This window comes from Schistocerca nitens, chromosome 1 (assembly GCF_023898315.1).
Source record: "Schistocerca nitens isolate TAMUIC-IGC-003100 chromosome 1, iqSchNite1.1, whole genome shotgun sequence".
Lineage (NCBI taxonomy): Eukaryota > Metazoa > Arthropoda > Insecta > Orthoptera > Acrididae > Schistocerca > Schistocerca nitens.
In genome coordinates this window covers 244,193,893-244,221,397 of record NC_064614.1, presented here as the reverse complement: position 1 = coordinate 244,221,397, position 27,505 = coordinate 244,193,893, and the positions used below count along the sequence as shown (strand labels likewise).

Here is a 27,505-nt window from a genome sequence, read left to right as displayed (position 1 = left end):
TTTATTTATTCGTTCTATTATACCCAAAGGCAATGTCTAAATTTCATGAAGACTGAATAGCGTTGCTGTGCATTCCGAAACTGTGTCTGTGTGCTTTTTGAGGTTGGGGTTTCGGATGTTGTCAGCCTCTGACTAGTGTCTCCCTAATGTTTCCTCCCACCCACACCTTGGGTGCTACCAGAGGAAACGAAGTACAACGAATAACATGATGACATCGCAGCTACCTCTAATGTGCATGAACTACTAACAGTGCCAACTATGATGAGTTCCTTTGCAAACTATGAAATTCCGATGTAGATGCGTCATAAAACCTGCACCCATGTTTTTTTTATTTTTATTTTTTAATTTTTTATCATCGGTCTTCTGACTGGTTTGATGCGGCCCCCCACGAATTCGTCTCCTGTGCCAACCTCTTCATCCCAGAGCAGCACTTGCAACTTACGTCCTCTATTATTTGCAGGATGTATTCCAATCGCTGTCTTACTCTACAGTTTTTGCCCTCTACAGCTCCCTCTAGTGCCATGGAAGTCATTTTCTCATGTCTTAAGAGATGTCCTATCATCCTGTCCCTTCTCCTTATCAGTGTTTTCCACATATTCCTTTCCTCTCCGATTCTGCACAGAAACTTCCTCATTCCTTACCTTATCAGTCCACCTAATTTTCAATATTCGTTTGTAGCATTACAATCTCAAATGCTTCGATTCTCTTCTGTCCCGGTTTTCCCACTGTCCAAGTTTCACTGCCACACAATGCTGTACTCCAGATGTATATTCTCAGAAATTTCTTCCTCAAATTAAGGCCGATATTTGATACTAGCAGACTTCTCTTGGCCACGAATGACCTTTTTGCCATTGCTAGTCTGCTTTTGACGTCCTACTTGTTCCGTCCGTCACTCGTTATTTTACTGCCTAGGTAGCAGAATTCCTTAACTTCATCTACTTCGTAACCATCTATCCTGTTCATAAGTTTCTCGCTGTTCTCATTTCGACTACATCTCATTACCTTCGTATTTCTTCGATTTACTCTCAATCCGTACTTTGTAAATTAGACTGTTCATTCCATTCAGCAGATCATGTAATTCATCTTCACTTTCACTCAGGATAGCAATGTCGTCAGCTAATCATATCATTGATATCCTTTCACCTTGAATTTTAATTCCACTCCTGAACCTTCCTTTTATTTCCCTCATTGCTTCCTCGATGTACCGTTTGAACAGTAGGGGCGAAAGACCACATCCTTATCTTACACCCATTTAATAAGCGCACTTGGTTCTTGGTCGTCCACTCTTATTATTCCCTCTTGGCTGTTGTGCATATTGTGTATGACCCGTCTCTCTGTATTGCTTACCCCCTATGTTTCTCAGAATTTCGAAAATCTTGCACAATTTTACGTTGTCGAACGCTTTTTCGAGGTTGACAAATCCTATGAACGTGTCTTGATTTTTCTTTAATCTTGCTTCCATTATTAACTACAATGTCGGAATTGCTTCTCTCGTGCCTTTACCTTTCCTAAAGCCAAACTGATCGTCATTTAGCGCATCCTCAATTTTCCTTTCCGTTCTTCTATATATTATTCTTGTCAGCAACTTGGGATGCATCATCTGTTAAGCTGATTGTACCATGTTCTCGCACTTGTCAGCCCTTGCTGTTTTCGGAATTGTGTGGATGATGTTTTTCAGAAAGTCAAATGGTATGTCGCCAGACTCGTACATTCTACACACCAACGTGAATAGTCGTTTTGTTGCCACTTCCCCCAACGATTTTAGAAATTCTGATGGAATTTTATCTATCACTTCTGCCTTATTTGATCTTAAGTCCTCCAAAGCTCTTTTAAATCCTGATTCTAATACCGGGTCCCCTATTTCTTCTAAATCGACTCCTGTTTCTTCTTTTATCACATCAGACGAATCTTCCCCCTTATAAAGATTTTCAATGTATTCTTTCCACCTGGCCGCTCTCTCATCTTCATTTAACAGTGGAATTCCCGTTGCACTGTTAATGTTATCACCCTTGCTTTTAATGTCACCGAAGGTTGTTTTGACTTGCCTGTATGCTGAGTCAGTCCTACCGCCAATCATTTCTTTTTCTATTTCTTCACATTTTTCATGCAGCCATTTCGTCTTAGCTTCCCTGCACTTCCACCTCGCGGGGTAGCCATGCGGTCTTAGGCGCCTTGCCACGGTTAGCGCGGCTGCTCCCGTCGGAGATTCGAGGCCTCCTTGGGTGTGGATGTGTGTGTTGTTCTTAGCATAAATTAGTTTAAGTTGGATTGTGTGTAAGCCTAGGGACCGATGACCTCAGCAGTTTGGTCCCATACAACTTACCACAAATTTCCAATCTTTTCCCAGCACTTCCTATTTATGGTTTTACGGTTCTCTTCAAATTGGACTATTGGTACTATGAAGAAGCAAGTGTGCAGGTGTCACCAAGAAGTAACGTTTGACTGGGAACGATATCCTACAAATCTACCAAGCGTCCATCTATCACTAATCAATGCAGCGTGACTATTTGTCAGACTACACTACTATCAGAATAAAGTTCATAGTATTATGCGGACGTTCAAGGAGTGTTGCCAAAGCAGGTGTGATTAAATCCTATAACCAAAGCAGACAAACGTTATTTTTACAAGGTGACAAAAGGCAAATGACCTCTCGTACTCAACAAGCACTCTACTTACTATCATATTTGGCAGAAATAGCGCGTCGTAAATTGTTCTTAAACGAAATTTCAGGCTGCCACGATCGACGTTTGACCAAAAGGCTAACAATTGCTCCGGGCGTCTGCAAGTCTCCTGACCACCGAGCGTTAACAAGTAGATCGAGAGACACGTATGAATTTATTATGTGATGGGGAGCGTTCGTTCAACGGGAATTAAATAGCACGTTGTATCTGTATGTGTAAGGTGTAATATTTTCCAGTTGGTGTTTTACGCCAGCCAAATCCCATAATGTTGGAGTCGAGGAAGGAGGACAGATACAATTATCGACAAATCTGGAGTTTCGGCATGGTTGGAAAAGCTATAGCTGCGAAATAATGCAATTAAAGATAACAAAATATCCCTGTGTCGAAAATATCAATGTTTTGAAGAACACATGTTGACATTTATCCTTCTATATTATACGTACTTCCGATATATCGACGGTATCGATACATCTCCAATATACCCCGTGTCTATCTTTTAAATCTTCCCCCATGAAAAATGGACCTTGCCGTTGGTGGGGAGGCTTGCGTGCCTCAGCGATACAGATGGCCGTACCGTAGGTGCAACCACAACGGAGGGGTATCTGTTGAGAGGCTAGACAAACATGTGATTCCTGAAGAGGGGCAGCAGCCTTTTCAGTAGTTGCAGGGGCAACAGTCTGGATGATTGACTGATCTGGCCTTGTAACATTAACCAAAACGGCCTTGCTCTGCTGGTACTGCGAACGGCTGAAAGCAAGAGGAAACTACAGCCGTAATTTTTCCCGAGGACATGCAGCTTTACTGTATGATTAAATGATGATGGCGTCCTCTTGGGTAAAATATTTCGGAGGTAAAATAGTCCCCCATTCGGATCTCCGGGCGGGGACTACTCAAGAGGACGTCGTTATCAGGAGAAAGAAAATTGGCATTCTACAGATCGGAGCGTGGAATGTCAGATCCCTTAATCGGGCAGGTAGGTTAGAAAATTTAAAAAGGGAAATGGATAGGTTAAAGTTAGATATAGTGGGAATTAGTGAAGTTCGGTGGCAGGAGGAACAAGACTTTTGGTCAGGTGATTACATGGTTATAACTACAAAATCAAATAGGGGTAATACAGGAGTAGGTTTAATAATGAATAAAAAATAGGAGTGCGGGTTAGCTACTACAAACAGCATAGTGAACGCATTATTGTGGCCAAGATAGACACAAAGCCCATGCCTACTACAGTAGTACAAGTTTATATGCCAACTAGCTCTGTAGATGATGAAGAAATTGATGAAATGTATGACGAGATAAAAGAAATTATTCAGGTAGTGAAGGGAGACTAAAATTTAATAGTCATGGGTGACTGGAATTCGTCAGTAGGAAAAGGGAGAGAAGGAAACATAGTAGGTGAATATGGATTGGGGGGAATAAATGAAAGAGGAAGCCGCCTTGTAGAATTTTGCACAGAGCATAACTTAATCATAGCTAACACTTGGTTCAAGAATCATAAAAGAAGGTTGTATACCTGGAAGAATCCTGGAGATACTGATAGGTATCAGATAGATTATATAATGGTAAGACAGAGATTTAGGAACCAGGTTTTAAATTGTAAGGCATTTCCAGGGGCAGATGTGGATTCTGACCACAATCTATTGGTTATGAACTGCAGATTGAAACTGAAGAAACTGCAAGAAGGTGGGAATTTAAGGAGATGGGACCTGGATAAACTGAAAGAACGAGAGGTTGTAGAGAGTTTCAGGGAGTGCATAAGGGAACAATTGACAGGAATGGGGGAAAGAAATACAGTAGAAGAAGAATGGGTAGCTTTGAGGGATGAAGTAGTGAAGGCAGCAGAGGATCAACTAGGTAAAAAGACGAGGGCTAATAGAAATCCTTGGGTAACAGAAGAAATATTGAATTTAATTGATGAAAGGAGAAAATATAAAATGCAGTAAATGAAGCAGGCAAAAGGGAATACAAACGTCTCAAAAATGAGATCGACAGAAAGTGCAAAATGGCTAAGCAGGGATGGCTAGAGGACAAATGTAAGGATGTAGAGGCTTGTCTCACTAGGGGTAAGATAGATACTGCCTACAGGAAAATTAAAGAGACCTTTGGAGAGAAGAGAACCACTTGTATGAATATCAAGACCTCAGATGGCAACCCAGTTCTAAGCAAAGAAGGGAAGGTAGAAAGGTGGAAGGAGTACATATAGGGTTTATACAAGGGCGATGTACTTGAGGACAAAATTATGGAAATGGAAGAGGATGTAGATGAAGATGAAATAAGATACTGCGTGAAGAGTTTGACAGAGCACTGAAAGACCTGAGTCGAAACAAGGCCCCGGGAGTAGACAACATTCGATTAGAACTACTGATGGCCTTGGGAGGGCCAGTCATGACAAAACTCTACCATCTGGTGAGCAAGATGTATGAGACAGGCGAAATACCCACAGACTTCAAGAAGAATATAATAATTCCAATACCAAAGAAAGCAGGTGTTGGCAGATGTGAAAATTACCGAACTATCAGTTTAATAAGTCACAGCTGCAAAATACTAACGCGAATTCTTTACAGACGAATGGAAAGACTGGTAGAAGCGGACCTCGGGGAAGATCAGTTTGGATTCCGTAGAAATGTTGGAACACGTGAGGCAATACTAACCTTACGACTTATCTTAGAAGAAAGATTAAGAAAAGGCAAACCTACGTTTCTAGCATTTGTAGACTTAGAGAAAGCTTTTGACAATGTTGACTGGAATAACTCTCTTTCAAATTCTAAAGGTGGCAGGGGTAAAATACAGGGAGCGAAAGGCTATTTACAATTTGTACAGAAACCAGATGGCAGTTATAAGAGTCGAGGGGCATGAAAGGGAAGCAGTGGTTGGGAAAGGAGTGAGACAGGGTTGTAACCTCTCCCCGAAGTTATTCAATTTGTATATTGAGCAAGCAGTAAAGGAAACAAAAGAAAAATTCGGAGTAGGTATTAAAATTCATGGAGAAGAAGTAAAAACTTTGAGGTTCGCCGATGGCATTGTAATTCTGTCAGACACAGCAAAGGACTTGGAAGAGCAGTTGAACGGAATGGACAGTGTCTTGAAAGGAGGATATAAGATGAACATCAACAAAAGCAAAACGAGGATAATGGAATGTAGTCACATTAAATCGGGTGATGTTGAGGGGATTAGATTAGGAAATGAGACACTTAAAGTAGTAAAGGAGTTTTGCTATTTAGGGAGTAAATTAACTGATGATGGTCGAAGTAGAGAGGATATAAAATGTAGACTGGCAATGGCAAGGAAAGCGTTTCTGAAGAAGAGAAATTTGTTAACATCGAGTATAGATTTAAGTGTCAGGAAGTCGTTTCTGAAAGTATTTGTATGGAGTATAGCCATGTATGGAAGTGAAACATGGACGATAACCAGTTTGGACAAGAAGAGAATAGAAGCTTTCGAAATGTGGTGCTACAGAAGAATGCTGAAGATAAGGTGGGTAGGTCACGTAACTAATGAGGAGGTATTTAATAGGATTGGGGAGAAGAGAAGTTTGTGGCACAACTTGACTAGAAGAAGGGATCGGTTGGTAGGACATGTTTTGAGGCTTCAAGGGATCACAAATTTAGCATTGGAGGGCAGCGTGGAGGGTAAAAATCGTAGAGGGAGACCAAGAGATCAATACACTAAGCAGATTCAGAAGGATGTAGGTTGCAGTAGGTGCTGGGAGATGAAGAAGCTTGCACAGGATAGAGTAGCATGGAGAGCTGCATCAAACCAGTCTCAGGACTGAAGACCACAACAACAACAACATCTTTTAAATAGTCTATTTTCTGTATTATTCTACTGGGTATTTGCTGTATGTAATTATAATTTTTTACCTATCCTGTGAAGTAAACTTAACGAATATTCGTTAAGTGTGTGTATTGATATATGACAAGTAATGAAGAAGATGAGAGACTTAAAATTCATATTAAAGATTTGAGATAAGAACAAAAATGTGAGGAACTGTGGAAGAAGAAACGTTGCAATTCGGACTTGATGCGACATTGCACTGAAACTCCACGTTCCACACCATGGTACGATTTTTAGATTAATCAGACATTGTCCGCGGAGTTCTTATATGTAGGCCTCAGTGTCCTTTTACTTAGACTGCTACGGAGTTGGAACTTTTAAAGAATTATTATTTGACAGGAAAAATATTATGAGAAACCCATGTTACAACAAGTATGGAAATTTCATTACTAAATTCTTCCCCTAATCAACATTTACATATTCTCGAAAATTAAGTTTGACAACCAACTTGAAAGGTCTTATTTTGAAAGTATTTGATACAGCGTGTAAGCATGTGCTCTGCTATATCTGTGGAGCTTTTTGGATTCAAATTTATCATCATGAGTAAAATGGATTTAAAATCTCGTTGCATCGCTGTCTGGAAAGGAACGATTATCGGAGTCAGATACAGAACTGGAAACAGTAAGAGGTTTCACGGATACATTGCATGAGCATATCACAAACTGCTCGCATTGAACACAGAGAAGTAATTGGGTACTGGTTTGTTCTGCGCTGCAAGCCTTGAGTTAACAGAACTTGTTAGCTTCTGTAGTTGTCAGTCACAGATCGAGTCCTTTAGAAAGATTAGAAAATCTCAGCCACGAGTTCCCGACGCACTGTCTACCATGACAGTACGTGTGTATTGTTGCAAATGCGGTGCTAGAGGCTATTTTCAAAGGCCAGCAACACCATCTCTGACAAAAGCAACAGATTAGGTGGCAATATCCTTTTTTGAATCGACTGCATCAGCAGACATCTCAGAGGTAATAAATCATGATACGTGTTAACATTTGCAACATTGTTTGCAATTTAGAACTGTTATCTCTCAAGTCTAAATTAATTTAAGTCCGACGTAATAAAGCAGCTCTATACATTTTCTTCATTACAAAAACTATCAAAAGTTACTGATTTTTAGGTATAAAATAGAGGCGAATCTTCTGAAAGAACCTGTGTATAAGTCAACAGTTACACTTATTTCACAGAACTAATTTAAATAATAACATACTGTCACAAAAGTAACAACTTTTCCAAATAATATTCGGTCTTCTCGATATATTATAAATTAAATACATGAAAAAATCAATGTTTTGCCTCTTATATATCGGCGGTATAAATTTGGCGTAATGTTGATCCGTAGATACTTTAGAAAATTTAGCCATCTGTAGCTTAAGTGCAACGGAGTGGCAAGTGAGTATCTATCAATAGTGGAGCTTAGGAGATTTGCAGATACAAAAAAAAAAAAAAAAAAAAAAAAAAAAAAGGCTCAGGCATCATTCATTACAGTTCTTAGGCCAATTAATAAGTATCTACAGGGTGTTTCAAAAATGACCGGTATATTTGAAACGGCAATAAAAACTAAACGAGCAGCGATAGAAATACACCGTTTGTTGCAATATGCTTGGGACAACAGTACATTTTCAGGCAGACAAACTTTCGAAATTACAGTAGTTACAATTTTCAACAACAGATGGCGCTGCGGTCTGGGAAACTCTATAGTACGATATTTTCCACATATCCACCATGCGTAGCAATAATATGGCGTAGTCTCTGAATGAAATTACCCGAAACCTTTGGCGGAATGGCTTCACATGCAGATGAGATGTACTGCTTCAGCTGTTCAATTGTTTCTGGATTCTGGCGGTACACCTGGTCTTTCAAGTGTCCCCACAGAAAGAAGTCACAGGGGTTCATGTCTGGCGAATAGGGAGGCCAATCCACGCCGCCTCCTGTATGTTTCGGATAGCCAAAAGCAATCACACAATCATCGAAATATTCATTCAGGAAATTAAAGACGTCGGCCGTGCGATGTGGCCAGGCACCATCTTGCATAAACCACGAGGTGTTCGCAGTGTCGTCTAAGGCAGTTTGTACCGCCACAAATTCACGAAGAATGTCCAGATAGCGTGATGCAGTAATCGTTTCGGATCTGAAAAATGGGCCAATGATTCCTTTGGAAGACATGGCGGCCCAGACCAGTACTTTCTGAGGATGCAGGGACGATGGGACTGCAACATGGAGCTTTTCGGTTCCCCATATGCGCCAGTTCTGTTTATTGACGAAGCCGTCCAGGTAAAAATAAGCTTCGTCAGTAAACCAAATGCTGCCCACATGCATATCGCCGTCATCAATCCTGTGCACTATATCGTTAGCGAATGTCTCTCGTGCAGCAATGGTAGCGGCGCTGAGGGGTTGCCGCGTTTGAATTTTGTATGGATAGAGGTGTAAACTCTGGCGCATGAGACGATACGTGGACGTTGGCGTCATTTGGACCGCAGCTGCAACACGGCGAACGGAAACCCGAGGCCGCTGTTGGATCACCTGCTGCACTAGCTGCGCGTTGCCCTCTGTGGTTGCCGTACGCGGTCGCCCTACCTTTCCAGCACGTTCATCCGTCACGTTCCCAGTCCGTTGAAATTTTTCAAACAGATCCTTTATTGTATCGCTTTTAGGTCCTTTGGTTACATTAAACCTCCGTTGAAAACTTCGTCTTGTTGCAACAACACTGTGTTCTAGGCGGTGGAATTCCAACACCAGAAAAATCCTTTGTTCTAAGGAATAAACCATGTTGTCTACAGCACACTTGCACGTTGTGAACAGCACACGCTTACAGCAGAAAGACGACGTACAGAATGGCGCACCCACAGACTGCGTTGTCTTCTATATCGTTCACATCACTTGCAGCGCCATCTGTTGTTGAAAATTGTAACTACTGTAATTTCGAAAGTTTGTCCGCCTGAAAATGTACTGTTGTCCCAAGAATATTGCAACAAACGGTGTATTTCTATCGCTGCTCGTTTAGTTTTTATTGCCGTTTCAAATATACCGGTCATTTTTGAAACACCCTGTATTTTCAGGCATTGATGGTCTTCTAAGGAAGTTAATGGAGAAGGACGAGGCTTTTGTAAATTCCATTCCGGCTACGGGCGGGGTGGTAACACCATACAAAACCACAGAACAAGTAAGTCAGCGACTTTTCTGGAATATAACGTGTCGAAGTTCAGAATAGTAGTTCACGTATTTCCAAGTGAATTGTGCTTAAGAATTACGGAAGTTCAGTAGAAGACAGGCACATGCTTTCATGTTGAAAAATTTAACAATTTTGAGAGTCATCATTGCAATAATATATGTGAAAATGGAAGTTGTTAGATGCGAACAAACTACCTATGACCGGTAGTGCCAGTTCATTGATGAACTGTACTACTAATGTACTGTCGTCCCAGAGTTTGCATTCACTATGGCTTATAGAGGTCTCTGACTCCAATGGTCCCATTACCGATGGGTCGTTAAACTCTAGTCTTTCTTCCTTCCCTCTTTCGGGAACACACTTTTACGTAATCTCCAATCCTTGTGTGTGTTAGGACATATTGCATTTCTTTCAGTGCTCACACGTCTTAAGAAAACTGTAAATTCCTAATTCTCCCCTACTCCCTTAGTTGTGAAATTAAAGCAATAAAGGAGTTGCAGTTGCATTAAGTAGGAAAAAAAAGCCAGTAATAACGATCTTTCAGAACTCGATATCGGAGATACATTTCTCATAATATTACTGCGGATGTAAACATACAGTTTCTCGCAGATGTGGTTACAAAAGTCGTTCAAAACCATTGCAAAAGACAGCCACGACGCCAGGAAAGAATGCAGTATTCTTAAAACGTGAGATTTCAGAGAAAGTAATGCGGCACTGAAAATGCAGACAGAGGACAATATCCACTTGCAAGAATACTGCAGTTTCTTTAGAAATGCTCGTTTAGAAAGCGCGAAGCAGAAAAGCGACCGTAATTATGCTCTTTATCTGCACAATCTGAGTGCAGACATGGGCGGCGGTATGGAAATCAGTCTCGCTGCCTCTCGCGATCTTTTCGTTCAAAGGAAATGAAGCGCGAAAGAGAGAAATAAATCCGTGCTCAAGTTGCAAGGTAGGAGAGATGGCTCGCCGGCTTGTTAAGTAGCTTAAATCGGAGAGCGCGAGCTGTGAGTACAAAGGGTCAGGCGCAGCTTCGTACGTCGTGTGCCATCATACCCTGCTCCCCTCTCTATTCACTCCTCCTCCGTTTTCCGCCTCTTTTGTTTATGGACAGTGGACGGAGATGGAGAGAAAGAGAAGGAAGGGGAGAGAGAGAGAGAGAGAGAGAGGATAGAAAGTGAAACCGAGGTGAAAGGCGAAAATAAAGCGACAACAACTCCCATAGCTACCTGAGCTGTACTGCGGGTGGTGGGGGAGGGGAGGGGGTAGGTTTCAGTCAGATGTCTGCCGCCACGCCGACAGGAGAGATAGTGTGACTGTGGGATGCTGGCTTGTGTCTGGACTAACTGCCGTTTGTAGGGCACTCTCGCGCTTCCCCCAACACAATGGCCACAGCCCTTTCAAATACTTGGGACATATTTGTCCGACTTATAAATCTCCTTAATAATTGTACTGTAATCACACTAGATGCAGTACAGATGTTCTACTTAATGCAAGGATGATTGTTTTCTTTAATTTCGTTGATTTTTTGGTGGAAACAAGTAATATAACTGCCACCAATTGTTGGTTATTGCTGGTGATTCTTGCTTCAAGCGCACGTGCATATTTATTCACTTATTATGTGTGGTTTATGATTTCTGCCTTACCTTCAAAGCTTGAAACAATGTTCAGGTAATTAACTTCCCGCAGTCGGGGATCACAGTCATGTAGACGTTTTAAACGACATCATATTGGCCGTTGACTGTAGAAATTATTTATTTTAGATTTGTAATTTCATGTTTTGGCTACTGCAAAACTAAGAATTACAAAAATGAAGCGCAAATTGTATATAAATAACTGCACAAACATGTTATGCAGACAGTACTACATTTAAAAAACTGTGAAAATGATACATAACTTACATTTCTTTGAGCACATGTTAGGCTTTAAAGTCCTTTTTTTTCACTGTAGAAATACAGTAACAGCAAACGAGTGCGAAGTTCTCTACATCGTGAAATGATGTAAACTACGTGAATTGTTACCAACGTTAAAATCCTTCACATAAATCGCTACAAATCGATTATCTAACACAGTGTTTACACGTGAACTAAGGCTGTTCTTACGAAAATACACTAACAAGTCAGACTGTCTGTACACTTATAAAAGAGAGTACATTCACAGATAACAAATGTACGCTTCACATCATATCACCTGTTTTCATTTGTTGACAATGACAGATTATTAGGTCGTAGGACCGTTGCTACTCACAATATATATAAATGACTTTCTGGATAACATCGGAAGTTCACTGAAGCTTGTTGCGGATGATACTGTAGTATATCGAGAGGTTGTAACAATGGAAAATTGTAGTGAAATGCAGGAGGATCTGCAACGAATTCACGCATGGCGCAGGGAATGGCAATTGAATCTCAATGTAGACAAGTGTAATGTGCTGCGAATACATAGAAAGAAAAATCCTTTATCATTTAGCTACAATATAGCAGGTCAGCAACTGGAAGCAGTTAATTCCATAAATTATCTGGGAGTAGGCATTAGGAGTGATTTAAATGGAATGACCATATAAAATTAATCGTCGGTAAAGCAGATGCCAGACTGAGATTCACTTGAAGAATCCTAAGAAAATGCAATCCGAAAACAAAGGAAGTAGGTTACAGTACGCTTGTTCGCCCACTGCTTGAATACTGCTCACCGGTGTGGGATCCATACCAGATAGGGTTGATAGAAGAGATAGAGAAGATCCAACGGAGAGCAGCGCACTTCGTTACTGGATCATTTAGTAATCGCGAAAGCGTTACGGAGAAGATAGATAAACTCCAGTGGAAGACTCTGCAGGAGAGACGCTCAGTAGCTCGGTACGGGCTTTTGTTGAAGTTTCGAGAAAATACCTTCACCGAGGAGTCAAGCAGTATATGGCTCCCTCCTACGTATATCTCGTGAAGAGACCACGAGGATAAAATCAGAGAGATTGAGCCCACACAGAGGCATACCGACAAACTTTCTTTCCACGAACAATACGAGACTGGAATAGAAGGGAGAACCTATAGAGGTACTCAAAGTACCCTCCGCCAGGTTGCTTGCGGAGTATGGATGTAGATGTAGATGAACATAAAATAAGCCAGACACTTTATACATGCAAGACATAGCTGCACAGAACCCCCCGCCCAAAGAAAAAGAAGACTTCTCCTACAAACTAATACTCATTTTCTTACACAAAAAAAAAAAAAAGTAAATTTAAAGTAAGAAAAAGAAACACTATCTTCTAAATATATAATAACAAACAGAAAATACTTAAAAATGTAGAAGTTGCCACTCTCGCTTTCTCAATCAATCAATAAGTGAACGACCACTAACACCGATCTCGTGGACACGGACGAGCTACAACAAAAGTAATAAGTGAAAGAAATGTTGTTGCGGATAATGGGCCTAGATTTTTCTGATGAGAATGTCACAAATTCACCTTCCCACAGCGTCACATACAATCATCGCTGCTGCAGGAAGGAAACACTTTACAGCCGTCTGCATTTCTTACATTTTGCTTGTTACACCACACCGTGCTTCTGTAGGTAAGTTATGGTACTCGGTATGTCAGTTATGCCCTCCGTCAAAATACGGCTGTCCACTGTCGGATCCATCATACAACCAATACCCAAAAATTTTCCTGTCATCGATATTTACAAGAGAACACTATCTCAAAACTTTCAACTACACCGTCGGCGAGGTACATATGAAAGATAGGTCGTGGCGCGTAGGTCACAGCACATGACACTGCAGGTCGTATGAGAGCCGGCAGCCGTCTCCGGCTGGGAGCGAGTAACTATTTCAGACGAGTTTTATAATTCTTGACTGTTCTCTGTAGCATACAACAAAATTAAGACAGTTAGTGGGTACCTTTTGAATTAAATATTAATTTCCTGTGGGTCCTTGCGTAGAGCCGAGCGTTCGCGAAGCGTGGCGTACAGGCCGACTAGTGTGACGTCACAAGCTCGTTGCAGGGCCCATGTATTTCTTTGGCCCCGACCATACGTATTTGACGTCACACTCCACAACAGGGGCCCACGGGAAATACGAGCCCATAACGAACTAGTCGCCTTGCCGGATATACTTCGCGAATGATGCAGGGCTCACGTGAAATCAGTATGTCAATGAAATGTAATTTTGTCGTATGCGTGAGCTTGCATGCATTTAAGCATTGTTAAACTGGTCTGGAATAGTTGCTCGTTCCCCGTCTGTAGTGTCAAATGACGCCACGTGCGCGCCGCGTCCCGTCTTTCTCATAGGCCTCGCCACATCATCATTTCACCGACGCCCGCTCCGATCGCTCTGATCCACACACTGCATCGTCCGCTCCTCGACACGTAAATGCCGCCACCAGCTAGCTCGCTGTCTCACGCCTGTATAATCGGTGTGTTATCACACTCGCTCGATCTGCTGTTGACGCATCTGGCAGTGTTGATTGATGTGAAGTGCGTGGGGGATAGAACGGCGAATAGGTTGCGGGAAATGAGATGAGAGGGGGGAGGGGGGAAGTAGTGTGTTCGCATGACTGCTCAATCGCCCATTCCCGTGTCAGGCCATAGAGCCGCGGCGCGGCAGTGATAGCGAAGGTGGTGCGGGAGTTGGTGGAAGACTGCCACGGGGCGGTAATTACCGGGGCGCAGAATTCACCGCTCTGGGGCCTAATTGCCGGGCTTAACGGAGTGCAGCGGTGGCCGTTGTCGCCTCCACGAATGGCTTCGCCAATACCTGCGCCAGAAAGGGCAGGGAGGCGGACTATCTGCGTTGCCGGATAACGGGCCGCGAGCGAGATTGCTACGGTGGAAATCGGAGGAGGTGGCCGCCAAAGTTTCCTGAGAGTGTAAATAAGCCACATGATTAGACACTTTTCAGTGAGCATCATAATTCTGATTCTTACAGCCGTGTTAGGCTCCCACGTGAGTAGACTTTTTGCCGCTTAGAATCCACATCAATAACTTGGTTGTCAGTATTCGCCAATATTGTCACACATAATCTCCGACAGTAAACAATATATGAATGGGCGAAACTCTAAAGACCTAGAGGCTTATTAGCTGAGGTTATGGGGAATTTTTATCGTGATAGTTCACTAGGACACGCTGAACCATTTGACAGTATATGAACAACTGTCTTGAAACCATTCACAATGCGATGCTTTTTCCTTACTCGCCACTGTAGCTGTTTACTGTAACGCCGCTGCTTGTTTCAGACAGCGACCACGGGAGGTCAAGTGCAATAATATCGTGGTCGAGTAGTACCCGAATAAAAACTAGAGAACCAATCAGGATAACCAATGGCTAATTCGTCCCAGAAATCTATGATCCGAGAGAAGAATGGAGAAATCAATGGACGTCCTTACATGATCGTGAGAAGAAAGGTAGAACAGATCGCACAATCCAATCCTCGGGAGTGACTCATCCAAGAAAAATATGGAGCTCCCTCAACCGTGTCCAAACTGGCCACATCATAACAGAAGTATCGCTACATACCTATAAGTGAGGAATGATCGCTGATGACCAACGTGACTGCGGAATATCAGAGCAAACATTGGACCACATTTTGTTGGGGTGTACGGGCGCTCAACAGCTCGGTTATCAGCGACTACATTTTGCACGAGTGCCCAAATTCATGGGTACCTCTAAAGACTGCAACGGCAACATCTGCAGCAACTAGCTGGAGTCTTTGAATATTCAGGTATGATGGAAAATTACTATCCGAAGCCCTTTTAGCTACTGCCAGTTCTCCAGTCATCTGCTTTTGCACTTTCATATTATATTACCTCATCTCGTATCAATTTAATGTATATACTTGCAATAATTCAGTAAGTCATTTACTAAACAAATAAGCGAGTCCCATTTTATTTTATCACCTGTGGTACGTTTACTCTTTCTGTATGTTTATTCTCAACTGGAATGATGAACTGGTTTGTAACACTTTATTTTCCTGTTCTCCTTTTTCAAGGAGACAAAACGTCAGCACGGAACGTCTTTTAGAGTCTACCAGTAAGCTCCCGATTATTTAAAGAATTGAATATGGATGTATAAAACATCTTCATACGACTGATTACTTTGAAAATGAATTAATATGTTAAATATTTCACGTGAAGCATGCAATCAGGAAAAAAGTTTAGAAAAGGTTCGAAACTATGTTTAAAGTTTGTTAGAAGTCGCTGAGTGCTCTCATTATGAAGCCCTGGGTGAATACAGTCTGGGTTATATGCGCTGCATTTTAAGCAGAAGCAAGTTTTTCACTCATTTCAGTGTTTATAACGTAATACCTCCGGAACTATGTGTCGTACAATGATATAAATTTGCAGGTACAGTCAGTGACATATGCAGTTAGCTATAAATCTTGCCTCCTTAGTACTTTCTTACTTCAGTTCAAATGTTAGATTCTGTATAAATTTTTGCCTGACTTGAGTTTATTTTTATACTTAAATTAGATATTCCACTATAAACATAACTTTGCACATATTTGATCACCAAAACGCAATTTTTCTGTTAATATCATTTTAATTCTCATATCAATCCATTTAGAAACATCGATGTTGTACCATGAAAATTAAATGAGTCAAAGACCCCTTTACAATGAAACTAATATTATTACGCTTTAGTTTTCATGTAAACAAAATTTCTGTTTCTATTTTACTATAGCTAATTCAATAGACTGCTATGCAAAGACAAAAAGCTGACAGGTTTTATATCGTCAAAATCTGCAACCTTCATTATTAATTATTAGGTTCGTAAATCTTTATATAAACAATTATTTCCAGCAAACATTCTGTAAATTATACCTGAAAAGTAATTTCAATTAATGGTCATAAAAAAAATTCTCTTGAACTGCATCTGGTCTAGAAAGATCTACAAGCCATGTAAGTAATACTTATAGATATGTTAGACGCCAAACGCTCCATAATAGTTCCATTTGTTGTCGAGATTGGTCAATGTAATTATCACATTCTGTGCGTTGTGTTGAAATGTTTCAGAATATAGTTAGTTGACAAGTGCTGTTGTAGAAAGTATCAAGAATTTGTGAATAAATACTGATGATGTCAAAAAGCAACAATATTCCAGCGATTTTTACTGAAACAAAGAGCCTTGGATCTGTTAATTGGAAAGCATAAACAGGAACCGAAACCCTAGACAACGAGGCAGCTACAGTTATTTAAGTAACATTTATCTGCTAATGCAGTATTTCTTCCCTTATAAAATTATGTGAACGGTGACAAGACTAGAATAATTAGTTCAACATTTGGATATTTGCTTCATGGACAACTACATTTTGATAGTAAGGGGTATGTAACAATATAAGTTACTGTCTGCAAGGAGTGTTGTCAATCGAGTTAGCAGTAAAGAAGTAATCACCTGAAACGTTATGCCTACGTTGATATTTTAAGCACAAGCTAGTTTTCCACGCATCCAAATGTTTATGACGTCATATCTCCAGAACTACATGTAGTACAGTCATAAAGTTTGCAGATATTGGTATATGTGGATACAGTCTGAAAACTGTGTAGCGATTATAGCCGGTAGTAACAAAATGCTAAATTAAAATGTCATGTCTAATACTGCATGGACAGCGAAAAACTATAGCTATAAACTTTTTTCCTTTTGTTATTTTGTGTTTGTGAAAGGGCGAGGAAGGAGGAAGGTGGAAGTGTTAGCAATAAAAAGTTTCGTGAAGGCTTGAATGTTGTGTAAAATTTGTTGGAAGTCGTTAAACTTTCTCATTCAGAAATACTGGATGAAGAACGTACGGATAATTGGGGAATGTCAGTTACGTTGCATTAATAAGAACTAGTACTTTCTAACTGTCAAACCTGTCTTATTGTCCTAAACTTTTAACATAAGATTAAACCTCTTAATGACTAGTTTACAGATTTTAATTTTCTAAATTCTACCAGTAATCATGAGAAATATTGAAAATCAAATTTTTGTTGCCCCTGGAAGCTCTTAAATAGGCAACTTGTAAATGGTTTCCTGTTGCAGGCTCCAGTATAGTCGCTTATACACCCTAAGAGAAAAAAAGATGAAGGTGAGAAAATCGCATTTTAGACTTTCTGACATACATAGTCCAGTTCTCTAGGCTAAGTGTAGTTAAAGAAAACGCGAGGTTTGAAGAATTCGTAGTGGTCTTGAAAGAATTACAAGAATGATTTTCTAAACGTTTTTAAGACACTGCCAATATTACATCTCTTTGCAAGCTGTTTTTCAGTCTGTTCTCCTGAGCATGTGCAGATGTAACTGATTTATCTGCATTGTAATTCCAGTTTTAAAGACTCATCCTATTATGTTAATACTGTCTAGGAAGTCTTCGTTGTTTTCCTTGGGTAGAGTTTCCACGTCTCCATAAGGAAGCTGCAAAGTTGCTGCAGTATTTCCGTTAACATGTGTGAAAGACCTTTCTTTGATTATGAAACTAAATAAGTCACAATTGCGTAGCAAACTGAATCCGAAAATCTGTGAAATTGTCTGCGTCCGTTCGTATGACGACAGTTTGTATCAAGTAAAACTTATATTGCGTCTTCATTACGCCAAAATAATTAAATAAAACTGACAATTTGTTTTGTATATGGTCTTTATTGTTGAGAAATATGAAATATTGCCACCTAAACACAGTGTGCTTGTTATTTCCTCCTCTTCCTGCGCCGACAGTGTGGCGTAGCGGTGGGGGTAGGTGTGCTGCTTGGCTGAGCGCTATGGCACACGAGCCATGGCGTGGATCGCAAGCCGAATTCTTACCGGCCTTTGCACTATGGGATGAAATGGTTTTCCTAGCCAAACTGGAGTTTCTCAGAAGCCTACCAATAACAATCGCATAACAGGAAAAATTCTCTACATGTCGCCGATAAATAGCAAACTGCGAAAGGCATCCTTATAAAGATAAAAGATTTGCGATGGGATCACCTGAGTGATCGTTCTGATTGTATTAAGACGCTGTTACGGAGATATTAGTTTCATAGGTCGATACAGGCAGTTTGTGGGCGAAGATAGAAAGAAAAACTCAGCTTTGTGACGGACAAACGTGGAACAGTTATGATGAATTTAGGCGATCTTTGCGGAAAAGTCCAATTTCAGTATCTTCTTCTGTTGCAATGGTGCGCTTTCATGTGGACGAAATCAAATCTGGACTTGTCTGAAACGGTGTGAAGGAGATTCTCAACGTGTTATGGAAAGAAAAGTCGTATGACATTTTTCCTGGGAGACGTTGAGGTTGGGAGACCCTGATCAAAAAGGGCTTTCTTCCTCTGGACACAACGTCCCCAATCTTCGATTGCGTGACAGTTGTTCATTAGTTGACTCTGTTGAGTGTAGGTGGCTGTAATGAATGTATATTGGGTATCTGTATTGTTTGACGATCAGAAAAGGGTGAGATCCAGTATCGTACTCAGCCTACTCCTTTCAAATAGCGTCAGAGGTGGTGACGAGCTTGGCTTTCCCACCCGACGGACGAATCATCACCAACAGTTCTGTAAGTCATTGCGGAGAGGTTTGAAATTTGATTCGTGATATTGACTCAAACTTTGCTGACCAGTAACTTTACGTTTCAACTATACTATCTAGTAGCTGTTCAAATACTGATAGTGTAAATGTATTCCATCCGCAGGCTTCGAACCGGCTACTTTCGAGTAGAACTCTAATGCATTGGCGTGCTTCAGCAACTTCGGCTATCGAATCACCTGCAAATGCAGTGTATGGACAGAAAGTTGGAGCCGACCGGAGTGGCCGTGCGGTTCTAGGCGCTACAGTCTGGAACCGAGCGACCGCTACGGTCGCAGGTTCGAATCCTGCCTCGGGCATGGATGTGTGTGATGTCCTTAGGTTATTTAGGTTTAATTAGTTCTAAGTTCTAGGCGACTGATGACCTTAGAAGTTAAGTCGCATAGTGCTCAGAGCCATTTGAACCATTTTGGAAGAAAGTTGGAAAGTGCGGGTCTCACGGGAGCGTGCCCCTATAGTCGCACTATCGTCTGTGTCCTCGGTGGCTCAGTCGGACAGAGCGTCTGCCATGTAAGCAGGAGGTCCCGGGTTCGAGTCCTGGTTTGGGCAAACATTTTTCAGCTGTCCCCGTTGACATTTATCACCGCCTGTAAGCAGCTAAAGGTCTAGATTTCATTATAATTCCAATGCATGACGGGGGAAGCGCTATAGTTTCTCTCTGTACGTAGGTAAGGGGTGTCAGAAAACAGTTGTTATTTCCCCCTCTTCCCCACACTCAGACAGCGTGGCTGTGGCGGGAGGTGTGCTGTGGCACACGAGCCATGGCGTTGACTGCAAGCCGAATTCTTACCACCCTTGCATTGTGTTAGATGGCGACCCACTAAATATCCCAGTGTCTTAATATTCAGACGAATAATTACGTAAACACAGTGCTACGAAACTAGAGCTTATAAAAAGCTTACGGTATCACAGGGATAGTTAACCTAAGCGTGTCAACGAAGCTGTAAGATTGTGGCTGCTTGACAAAATTTATGAGGTGCTGCATAATTTTATTGAATCTGCGAGTAATAATCAACATGTGGAAATTACGGATACAGAAATAAAACCAATTCATTTGAAATAGTATTTATAATGGAAGAAGAATGAGTATGCCAGTTTGGTGATTTAATTTGGAACTTGGCAATGTTTACGCCCTGTAGGCTCCAAAATAATATATACAGAAGGGAATGCCTACGCTTTACTTACTTGTTATATTCTCTCGTAATACCCGAATGATGTTTTGGCAGAAAGATATTTACATTTGATATTATGCGGTACGTGTTTATATCTTTTACTTTTTCCGTCCTTACATGTAAATTTCAAGCGCAGGTTTGACACCGACTGCAGCCACGGCAGCGTTAAATGCGCTCCGAAATGAGGACGGTACCGAGACCCTATAAACGTTCGTGTAGACCAGTATTAGGTTGAACAGGGGAGACTACTTCACAAAAAAGATAATCGTCTACGGAGTTTACGGCTTCAGTTATCCGGCAAACTGTGTTTTTGAGGCCGAGAGCAGTTGTTCTGTATGCCAGCCGTCAATCAGCTTGTATCTCGCTCATGACAAACAGTAAATACTGCGGAGTTAGCAACATCGAGCAGAGCAGCGCCGACACTGAACCACTAATGATCGAACAAATATGATTTTCACAGACAAATCTTGCTTGAGTTTTCAAAGTGATTTATATCAGTCATTGGCGTTTAAGGAAACTGATGGCCACTGTAATCATGGAAAAGTCATGGAAAGTCATCAGGTTGGTCGTGATTGGATTATAGTGTATAGAGGCAACATGTTGTATGAGCTTAAGAAGAATAACATTCTCGTTGGTTTTTTTTTTTTTTTTTTTTTGCTCTGAGCACTATGGGGCTTAACATCTGAGGTCATCAGTCCCCTAGAACTTAGAACTACTGCCCGAGGCAGAAGTCGAACCTGCGAGCGTAGCAGTCGCTCGATTCCACACTGAAGCGTCTAGAACCGCTCGGCCACAGCGGCCGGCATTCTCATTAGTGGTTGAAGGAATAAATATTCGGGAGGACGACGGTTCAGATCGCCACATTGGTTTAGGTTTTCCGTGATTCACTTAAAGCGAATCTGGGTGGTTCCTTTGAGAGGACAAGTCAGAGTTCCTCTTCTCTTCTTCCTCATTCTGTCTCTAATCACATCGTCGTCCGCAGGACATTGAAATTAAATCTCCCTTCCTTCGAAGATAACTGCTAACGCCCAGCCGTACAAATACCTACTTCAACAACATCTGAGAATTTTCAGGGATGAAATTTGTCCACATTTTATATTCACGTTATATAAAATATCCTCCCACAGCGAGCTGTGTGTCCAGCTAGTCCAGTTATCCACTGCATGGAGTGGCTACCGACGTTTGCCAATCTTAATTCTGTCGAGTATGTATAGGATTCACTAGTGAGACTATAGGGTAGATTGCCGATAGAGCTCTTGAACCACCTCACAAATGGTTCAAATGGTTCTGAGCACTATGGGACTCAACATCTGAGGTCATCAGTCCTCTAGAATTAAGAACTACTTAAACCTAACTAACCTAAGGACATCACACACATCCTTGCCCGAGGCAGGATTCGAACCTGCGACCGTAGCGGTCGCGCGTTTCCAGACTGTAGCGCCTAGAACCGCACGGCCACTCCGGTCGGCTCCAACTTTCTGTCCATACACTGCATTTGCAGGTGATTCGATAGCCGAAGTTGCTGAAGCACGCCAATGCATTAGAGTTCTACTCGAAAGTAGCCGGTTCGAAGCCTGCGGATGGAATACATTTACACTATCAGTATTTGAACAGCTACTAGATAGTATAGTTGAAACGCTCGGCCACATCGGTCGGCGAACCACCTCACACAAAGCATGCCGTGTCGCTGCCAACTGTGTATGTGTATGTGTTTCAGACAGGCTCAACCATGTCCTCTAATATCTGTTTTGTTGTTGTGGAAGAGTGATTTTGTTTTCTCGACACTGTTGTATGCCACATGAGTTTGGGATTTATCTAGTTCTGAAGCCTTTCTCATCCAGGACATATGCTGTCATTTCAAGAGTTTGCTTAATTTTTGGACAGTGCGTTAGTAGTCCTAAAGGCCTGTTAAAGATGAGGGAATAAGGAAACTACCATGGCGTCTTGGAACAAGGTTTTTGTTACTCACCTCAATAAATTTAGTGGGAGAATCTTACGAACACTTTGCCGCAGGACAGTGTTTATCTGGACGCCTCTTTCCCAGAATGTAACTAAGTGTTGCATCTCCTGACTTGGTGTTCATCTAGATTACAAGTGTTCTTTGATGGCAACAACGGTAAGGTATTCACTTTGAAACAAACTATCCATGCCAAGTGCTTCTAGGCTTCTGCCTGAAGTGATATTTGCATAGATCTCAGACGTTTCGCTTCATTTTCTAGAATGTGCCTCCCTGATGCTCGTGGAGTTTACTAAACGGTCAGAAGTTCTTCACTGATTCACTTATGGGCTTGCAAATGATGGCCGATTGGAAAATCTAGAACTGTTGAGGCTTTCACTGACGTATCGGCTGTTGGCGTCGTATCGGGATCTACAGCGGACTGTCGCTTAGTGTCTTTTTTCGTTTCTTGTTCTTCTTTTTCCCCCAAGGTTTTGCCAGCACGAGTGGCTAGCATTATTAAGTATTCATCCTGCAGTGTTGGTGGCGGACTGGAGTCGAGACCGCTGCCGGAAGCTGTATTTACTTGCCGCGCCAACGTCTGCGGGCATTTCCCGTCATTACAGCTGTGGCTTTCCACTTGTTACATGCGCGGTCGTTCGCAGCAGTGATGGGATCCCGGCTCTGTTTGTTTTAAAACTTCCCTTTTCTTGTTCGACCTGTTATCTCGCTTGTGAATATCGATGGCTTCCTTGAACAAATGGATGTGGCAGTTCTTCTCGATAGCGAGAACCTACGTATCGGCCAGTTTTATTACGTGCTCTGTCTCCCATAGGCGTGATTTGCCGCGACCGACTTTTCCGTCACTCCCGATCCATCACACTATTTACGTTCATTAATTCTGGTATCGATGGACCGACCTGTCTCTGCAACATATATTGTATACGGCCGAGATTGCGAGTTTTTCCTGCGCCATCAGCGTTATTCTCTAAGCTTCTTGTTGGCCCTGGAAGCTCTTAAATAGGCAACCCGTAAATGGTTTTCTGTTCCAGGCTCCAGTATAGTCGCTTATTAATACACGTACGCTCTGTTGTTGTTGTTCTTGTTGTTGTGGTCTTCAGTCCAGAGACTGGTTTGATGCAGCTCTCCATGCTACTCTATCCTGTGCAAGCTTCTTCATCTCCCAGTACCTACTGAAACCTACATCCTTCTGAATCTTCTTAGTGTATTCATCTCTTGGTCTCCCTCTACGATTTTTACCCTCCATGCTGCCCTCCTATACTAAATTGGTGATCCCTTGTTGCCTCAGAACTTGCTCTACCAACCGGTCCCTTATTCTAGTCAAGTTGTGCCACAAACTCCTCTTCTCCCCAATTCTATTCAATACCTCCTCATTAGTTATGTGATCTACCCATCTAATCTTCAGCACTCTTCCCTAGCACCACATTTCGAAAGCTTCTATTCTCTTCTTGTCTAAACCATTTATCGTCCACATTTCACTTCCACACATGGCCACACTCCATACAAATACTTTCAGAAACGACTTCCTGAAAACGACATGTTTAACGCAATTTAGCGCTGATTGTACGCTGGGACTTTATGAAAGAAAGGCCGTGTTCTACTTCACCTGACATGTCGTTCGTTTCACAGGGAGGTAGGCTTCTTGATAAGAAGTAGGGTGAAACTTGGGCCACGCATCAACTCCTCTGGCAAATAATCAGAAATACCACTAAGAAATCGGCTGAAAATACCGAGACGAACGCCGTCAAGGAACACGTAGTTGAGAGAAAATTATTTTCTCTCTTTCATATCATGCTGACAAGTGGACTGCTCAAACTTCCCTCACCGATTTGATTTGTAATGATAGGACGTGTAGGGCACCACTACAATTTGAATAAATGTAAAAAGGAAGCCGCAACTCTCAGATGTTTTCGAGAAAATCGAGTTTGAATATTTTACCCGTATTTATGTATTTTGTATGGTCGCTATTGTTTGGTTAAGAAGCTGCAACTGGGCGTGTTAAGTGGTTAGTTTCAGGAGCACGAGGTCCATGGATCGAATGTCCCTGCCTGCACTTTTTTTTATTCCCACGTATTTATTATTACTGTGCAAACAGTCATTATTGAACGATTCATTTAGTATTTTCATTATATTTTTCTTGAAAAAATGAGAAAAAGTTCTCGTAACCCGATTGAAAAAATTTTCTGCAAGAGGAGAACTTTCAGTCAGATCAGTGTAATGTTTTTTTTTATATTGTTTTATTTACGTGTGTGGCAAGTGTAATTGTGTAACCTATGGAGCGCTGTACGAATCAGGACACGAGAAACAATATTTTTGGCGACTTACAGAAACTGTAACGAACGCCGAATCTTTTTCTTTCAGTGTGTTTGTTGCAAAAAGAAAAGAAAAAAAACGTAAGTGAGATTCGATCCATAAAGTTAAGCGCTTACCCAGTTGGCTATGGAATCCTTGATTACAAGCGACAATACGAACTATGTAAGCACATGTTAAGTGTTCAGACCTGATCTTTTCAAAAACGGTTGAAAGTTGCGTTTTGCTGTTTACATATGTTGAAATCAGGGGCGATTCTAGAAGTCGGTCAAAAGGGGGGGGGGGGGGTTGGGGGTATGGAATATCGCTTAACGAAAGGAGAGTTGGGGTCCTCCACCGACAAATTGGTAAAATTTACTGTTACTTAAAGTTGTTTTTGGTAACTGTTTTGTAGTTCATGGTAAAAATGTATCTACAGAATGTGTGTGCCCGGGAAAATAATACGATTGGACCCAGACGTCCGGCTATTTCGAAGTTTTCGTCTGGGGTCATCAATTTAAGTGCTGGTAGACGTAGCCGGCATATTTAGCTTTCTTGATTATTGTAAGTGGTACTCGTACATTAATATACATCCACTATATATTAATAAATAATAAGACGCCCATTTTAAGGTAAATGATATTTATTGATTTAGATACAAGGTGTACAACTTTGCTTCCGTCGTTTTTTCGCCAACATTTGAGGCTTTAATGAAACAAATTGGTTACACATGTATCATTAAAATTATTTTCCATCGTTGGTCAGTACTTTCTCCCATCTTTCGGGCAGTCAACGAATCCGACGTCGAAAAAATTGTTCATCTTTTGAAGTGATCCACGAATCGATCCAATTTGTGACTTCTTCATGAGATCGGAAGTGTTGGTCAGCCAGGCCATGTGCCATTAATCTTAACAGGTGATAGAGGGAGCAATGTCTGGAGGATACGGCTGGTGGGTAGGATTTCCCGTTTTAACGTTTCCAAGTACGTTTTGACCCCTTTTACAACGTGGGGTCGAGCGTTGTCGTGCTGCAAAATCACTTTATCGTGCCTCTCACTGTATTGCGGCCGTTTGTCTTTCAATGTTCAGCTCAAACGCATTAATTGAGTACGATAAAATGTTCAACTCAAACGCATTAATTGAGTACGACAACGAGCACCTGTGATTGTTTCACTTGGTTTTAACACCTCATAGACGCCGAGCTGGTACCTCCAAATGCAGAGCATGATCTTGGAGTCGTGAATATTCGGTTTGGCTGTTGACGTGGAAGCATGTCCGGGATATCCCCATGATTTTTTGCGTTTACAATTGTCATAATGAACCCATTTTTCGTCCCCGGTCACAATGCGATGCAGAAATCCCTTCTGTTTTTGCCTCTGAAGCAACTGTTCAGAAACACATAAACGCCGTTCAGCGTCTCTTGGTTTCAGCTCACACGGGACCCAAGTTCCGTCTTTCTGCCCATAGCCTTGAGACGTTTTGAAATGGCTTGATGTGTCACTCTTGCCAATCCTTCTTGAGTTTGATGTGAGTCTTCACTCAGCAATGTCTCCAATTCTGCATCTTCGAAAACATTCCCTCTTCTACCACTATGCCGGTCTACGTCGTTAAAATCACCGTTCTTGAAGCGTTGAAACCACTGATGACACGTTCTTTCACTAATAGCGTCCTTAACATACGTACCTGAGAGCATTCGATGACACTCAGCCGCTGTTTTCTTCATATTGAAAGAAAACAGTAATACCTCCCGCAAATGACGAGAATTAGGCTCGTAAACTGACATATTCAATCAAAAACAACTTTATGATGCAGACACAAATCGACTAATGTTTTAATAAGGTTATGTTGACAAAGGTCCAAGCTAACAGCCTGACGTCTGCGATCTGTTTATTTCACCACCTATCGGCAAACGGAAGAAGCAAAGTTGTACACCTTATAGTAAGCTATTTGCTGCTCTTATTCTTTTGTTAACATATGTCTGAAATACATTGCAACCTATTCTTATTTTGCTTGTCCCTTTGTCCCACGGTTTCACAGGGTCGGCAAGGTTAGGGTCAGATTTGGCAAGGTTAATTTAAGGGTGGCCGGATGCCCTTCCTGTCACCGCCTCGTAACCCCCCCCCCCCCCCCCCGGGACGGAATTAGTGTACCACAGCTATCTGCGTCTAGTGTAATCCATGGAATAGGGCGAACATGTTCAGATGTCTGCGAGTTGTGTAACTGAGGCGGGCCGTAGGGACTAGCCCGGTATTCACCTAGTGGGATGTGGAAAACCGCTTAAAAAACCACATCCAGGCTGGCCGGCACACCGGCTTTCGTCGGTAATCCGCCGGGCGGATTCGATCCGGGGCTGGCACTCCTACCCGAGACCAGGAAGCAGCGCATTAGTGCTGTCGGCTAACCCGGCTGGTAAATAAATTGCAACCTACATTGCTACATAATTATATTAAAAAAAATGATTGAATCTTTTGAGGTAATATATTTGCTGATTTCTGAAGTCATTTTATCCAGTGTAATATGATACGCCATTGGAGGGGGGGGGGGGGCTATAACCAGCATAACGCCCTCCCCTTGCCACCGCCCATGGTTGAAATCCTAGTTGCGCCCTAGACAGCCTGTTAATAAGAATCAAGTCGATGAGGGGAAGTTCATACAATCCCCCTGCCAGTTACGTACATGTCGACAGACAGTGGAACAGGGGCAAAACATTGAAGAAGTCGTGTGAACAATTTAAAGCCATATTGATGTTTCCTTTCCATTGCACGGTAGAGTTGATTGTGACATTGTATTTTAAATGTTCCCTGAAAATTTATGAAAATTGGTTAACAAAATCGAAGAAGTGATTTAAAAGTCTTTATGTGAAGAGCAGACCGAAAAGCGAAGTGAATATTCCTTCATACGTCG

General features: G+C 41.7%; 1 protein-coding gene across 1 annotated transcript in view; it reads left to right on the top strand.

Moving 5' to 3' along the window:
* LOC126246576 (uncharacterized) overlaps positions 1 to 27,505 on the top strand; it is a 600,905-nt gene that overhangs the window by 273,390 nt on the left and 300,010 nt on the right. The gene's annotated exons all lie outside the window — the stretch shown is intronic.